This window comes from Oncorhynchus masou, unplaced genomic scaffold, assembly GCF_036934945.1.
Source record: "Oncorhynchus masou masou isolate Uvic2021 unplaced genomic scaffold, UVic_Omas_1.1 unplaced_scaffold_653, whole genome shotgun sequence".
Taxonomy (NCBI): domain Eukaryota; kingdom Metazoa; phylum Chordata; class Actinopteri; order Salmoniformes; family Salmonidae; genus Oncorhynchus; species Oncorhynchus masou.
Genome location: NW_027012969.1, coordinates 260,404 through 266,213, shown reverse-complemented (window position 1 = coordinate 266,213; position 5,810 = coordinate 260,404).

Below are 5,810 nucleotides of genomic sequence, written 5' to 3'. Positions count from 1 at the left end.
GGAAGATGGAAGATGGGGAGGGAGAGAGAGGGAGGGAAGATGGGATGTGGGGAGGGAGAGGGAAGATGGGAGGTGGGGAGGGAGAGGGAAGATGGAAGGTGGGGAGGGAGAGGGAGATGGGAAGATGGGATGTGGGGAGGGAGAGGGAAGATGGGATGTGGGGAGGGAGAGGGAAGATGGGAGGAGGGGAGGGAGAGGGAAGATGGAAGATGGGGAGGGGAGGGAGAGGGAAGATGGGAGGTGGGGAGGGAGAGGGAAGATGGGAGGTGGGGAGGGAGAGGGAAGATGGAAGGTGGGGAGGGAGATGGAGAGGGAAGATGGGATGTGGGGAGGGAGAGGGAAGATGGGAGGGAGAGGGAAGATGGGATGTGGGGAGGGAGAGGGAAGATGGGAGGTGGGGAGGGAGAGGGAAGATGGGAGGGAGAGGGAAGATGGGAGGGAGAGGGAAGATGGGATGTGGGGAGGGAGAGGGAAGATGGGAGGTGGGGAGGGAGAGGGAAGATGGAAGGTGGGGAGGGAGAGGGAGAGGGAAGATGGGATGGGGGAGGAGAGGGAAGATGGAAGGTGGGGAGGGAGAGGGAGATGGAAGATGGGATGTGGGGAGTGAGAGGAAAGATGGGAGGAGGGGAGGGAGAGGGAAGATGGGAGGAGGGGAGGGAGAGGGAAGATGGGAGGATGGGAGGGAGAGGGAAGATGGGAGGTGGGGAGGGAGAGGAAAGATGGGAGGTGGAGAGAGGGAAGATGGGAAGATGGGAGGGAGAGGGAAGATGGGAGGAGGGGAGGGAGAGGGAAGATGGGAGGAGGGGAGAAGGAGGGGAAGATGGGAGGAGGGGAGGGAGAGGGAAGATGGGAGGAGGGGAGGGAGAGGGAAGATGGGAGGAAGGGAGGGAGAGGGAAGATGGGAGGAGGGGAGAGGGAAGATGGGAGGAAGGGAGGGAAAAGGAAGATGGGAGGAGGGGAGGGAGAGGGAAGATAGGAGGAGGGGAGGGAGAGAGGAGATGGGAGGAGTGGAGGGAGAGGGAAGATGGGAGGAGGGGAGTGAGAGGGAAGATGGGAGCAGGGGAGGGAGAGGGAAGTTGGGAGGAGGTGAGGGAGAGGGAAGATGGGAGGAGGGGAGTGAGAGGGAAGATCGCAGGAGGGAGAGGGAGAGGGAAGATGGGAGGAGGGGAGGGAAGATGGGAGGAGGGGAGGGAAGATGGGAAGATGGGAGGTGGAGAGAAGGAGGGGAAGATGCTACAGTAAACTCCACAGGGGCAGACAGTGTCCCAGAAACGGAGTGTGTTTGCGTCCGTCCCTGAATGTGTGACTATTTGTCACGCGTGTCTGTGTGTGTGATTGCACTAGAAGGGAGTGGTGTGTGTGTGTGTGTGTGTGTGTGTGTGTGTGTGTGTGTGTGTGTGTGTGTGTGTGTGTGTGTGTGTGTGTGTGTGTGTGTGTGTGTGTGTGTGTGTGTGTGTGTGTGTGTGTGTGTGTGTGTGTGTGTGTGTGGTAGTTCTATTGTCCAGTGTACCACATCATATCTCTAAGGTCCACTGGGGTTTAGAGGAGAACAGAAAACACAATTGACCCAGAAGTACAGGGCTCAACAATATTCCCATACACAATTCACAGCACACGCTACACTACACACACGAGGGGCACGTTGACTGCTCAGTCCAGACTGCTTAACAGTGGCACTGCAAAGCATCCACAAAGCATCAGACTACCACCACCATACTTGACCGTTGTTGGTATGAGGTTCTTACTGTGGATTTCCAGTGTCTGGTTTTTCTCCGGGTTTAATGCATCGTTCAAAAACGTTATACATCTGACTCATCTGTCCATAGAACATTCTTCCAAGAGCCTTTGATGATCATCCAGGTGCTTTTTGATAAACTTGAGTCAACTTTTTGGATGGCATGGCTCCCATTATGCCTGGTGGAACCCAGACACTGCATTCCAACCAAGAACCTCATACCAACGGTCAAGCATGGGGGAATACTGGATGAAGGAATACAAGGATATTCTGTTCTGTCATACAGTACTCCAACCTATTCTGTCATACAGTACTCAACCTATTCTGTCATACAGTACTCCAAACTATTCTGTCATACAGTACTCCAACCTATTCTGTCATACAGTACTCCAACCTATTCTGTCATACAGTACTCCAACCTATTCTGTCATACAGTATATTCTATTCTGTCATACAGTATATTCTATTCTGTCATACAGTACTCCAACCTATTCTGTCATACAGTATATTCTATTCTGTCATACAGTACTCCAACCTATATACAGTACTCCAACCTATTCTGTCATACAGTACTATTCTGTTATACAGTACTCCAACCTATTCTGTCATACAGTACTCCAACCTATTCTGTCATACAGTACTCCAACCTATTCTGTCATACAGTATATTCTATTCTGTCATACAGTACTCCAACCTATTCTGTCCAGTACTCCAACCTATTCTGTCATACAGTATATTCTATTCTGTCATACAGTACTCCAACCTATTCTGTCATACAGTACTCCAACCTATTCTGTCATACAGTACTCCAACCTATTCTGTCATACAATACTCCAACCTATTCTGTCATACAGTATTCTGTCATATAGTACTCCAACCTATTCTGTCATACAGTACTCCAACCTATTCTGTCATACAGTATCCAACCTATTCTGTCATACAATACTCCAACCTATTCTGTAATACAGTACTCCAACCTATTCTGTCATACAGTACTCCAACCTATTCTGTAATACATTCCAACCTATTCTGTCATACAGTACTCCAACCTATTCTGTCATACAATACTCCAACCTATTCTAATACATACTCCAACCTATTCTGTCATACAGTATATTCTATTCTGTCATACAGTACTCCAACCTATTCTGTCATACAGTATATTCTATTCTGTCATACAGTACTCCAACCTATTCTGTCATACAGTACTCCAACCTATTCTGTCATACAGTACTCCAACCTATTCTGTCATACAGTACTCCAACCTATTCTGTCATACAGTACTCCAACCTATTCTGTCATACAGTACTCCAACCTATTCTGTCATACAGTACTCCAACCTATTCTGTCATACAGGATATTCTATTCTGTCATACAGTACTCCAACCTATTCTGTAATACAGTATATTCTATTCTGTCATACAGTACTCCAACCTATTCTGTCATATATTCTATTCTGTCATACAGTACTCCAACCTATTCTGTCATACAGTACTCCAACCTATTCTGTCATACAGTACTCCAACCTATTCTGTCATATACTCCAACCTATTCTGTCATACAGTATACAGTCATACTGTACTCCAACCTATTCTGTCATACAGTACTCCAACCTATTCTGTCATTACAGTATATTCTATTCTGTCATACAGTACTCCAACCTATTCTGTCATACAGTACTCCAACCTATTCTGTCATACAGTACTCCAACCTATTCTGTAATACAATACTCCAACCTATTCTGTCATACAGTACTCCAACCTATTCTGTCATACAGTACTCCAACCTATTCTGTCATACAGTACTCCAACCTATTCTGTCATACAGTACTCCAACCTATTCTGTCATACAGTACTCCAACCTATTCTGTAATACAATACTCCAACCTATTCTGTCATACAGTACTACCTATTCTTCTACAGTTCCAACCTATTCTGTCATACAGTACTCCAACCTATTCTGTCAGTATACTATTCTGTAATACAATACTCCAACCTATTCTGTCATCAGTATATTCTATTCTGTCATACAGTACTCCAACCTATTCTGTCATACAGTATATTCTATTCTGTGATACAGTACTCCAACCTATTCTGTCATATAGTACTCCAACCTATTCTGTCATACAGTACTCCAACCTATTCTGTCATACAGTACTCCAACCTATTCTGTCATACAGTACTCCAACCTATTCTGTCATACAGTACTCCAACCTATTCTGTCATACAGTACTCCAACCTATTCTGTCATACAGGATATTCTATTCTGTCATACAGTACTCCAACCTATTCTGTCATACAGGATATTCTATTCTGTCATACAGTACTCCAACCTATTCTGTCATATAGTACTCCAACCTATTCTGTCATACAGTACTCCAACCTATTCTGTCATACAGTACTCCAACCTATTCTGTCATACAGTACTCCAACCTATTCTGTCATACAGTACTCCAACCTATTCTGTCATACAGTATATTCTATTCTGTCATACAGTACTCCAACCTATTCTGTGTCTATTCTGTCATACATACTCCAACCTATTCTGTCATACAGTATATTCTATTCTGTCTAATACTCCAACCTATTCTGTCATACAGTATATTCTATTCTGTCATATAATACTCCAACCTATTCTGTCATACAGTACTCCAACCTATTCTGTCATACAGTACTCCAACCTATTCTGTCATACAGTACTCCAACCTATTCTGTCATACAGTACTCCAACCTATTCTGTCATACAGTACTCCAACCTATTCTGTCATACAGTACTCCAACCTATTCTGTCATACAGTATATTCTATTCTGTCATACAATACTCCAACCTATTCTGTCATACAGTACTCCAACCTATTCTGTCATACAGTACTCCAACCTATTCTGTCATACAGTACTCCAACCTATTCTGTCATACAGTACTCCAACCTATTCTGTCATACAGTATATTCTATTCTGTCATACAGTACTCCAACCTATTCTGTCATATAGTACTCCAACCTATTCTGTCATACAATACTCCAACCTATTCTGTCATACAGTATATTCTATTCTGTCATACAGTACTCCAACCTATTCTGTCATACAGTATATTCTATTCTGTCATACAGTACTCCAACCTATTCTGTCATACAGTATATTCTATTCTGTCATACAGTACTCCAACCTATTCTGTCATACAGTACTCCAACCTATTCTGTCATACAGTACTCCAACCTATTCTGTCATACAGTATATTCTATTCTGTCATACAGTACTCCAACCTATTCTGTCATACAGTACTCCAACCTATTCTGTCATACAGTACTCCAACCTATTCTGTCATACAGTACTCCAACCTATTCTGTCATACAGTATATTCTATTCTGTCATACAGTACTCCAACCTATTCTGTCATACAGTACTCCAACCTATTCTGTCATACAGTATATTCTATTCTGTCATACAGTACTCCAACCTATTCTTCTGTCAACCTATTCTGTAATACAGTATATTCTATTCTGTCATACAGTACTCCAACCTATTCTGTCATACAGTACTCCAACCTATTCTGTCATACAGGATATTCTATTCTGTCATACAGTATATTCTATTCTGTCATACAGTACTCCAACCTATTCTGTCATACAGTACTCCAACCTATTCTGTCATACAGTACTCCAACCTATTCTGTCATACAGTACTCCAACCTATTCTGTCATACAGTATATTCTATTCTATTCTGTAATACAGTATTATTCAGTATTACTATTCTATTCTGTCATACAGTACTCCAACCTATTCTGTCATACAGGATATTATTCTGTCATACAGTACTCCAACCTATTCTGTCATACAGTACTACCTATTTGTCATACTGTACTCCAACTATTCTGTCATATACTCCAACCTATTCTGTCATACAATACTCCAACCTATTCAGTCATACAGTATATTCTATTCTATCTGTCAATACAGTATTCTATTCTATTCTGTTACTCCAACCTATTCTGTCATACAGTATTCTATTCTATTCTGTCATACAGTATTCTATTCTATTCTGTCATACAGTATTCTATTCTATTCTGTCATACAGT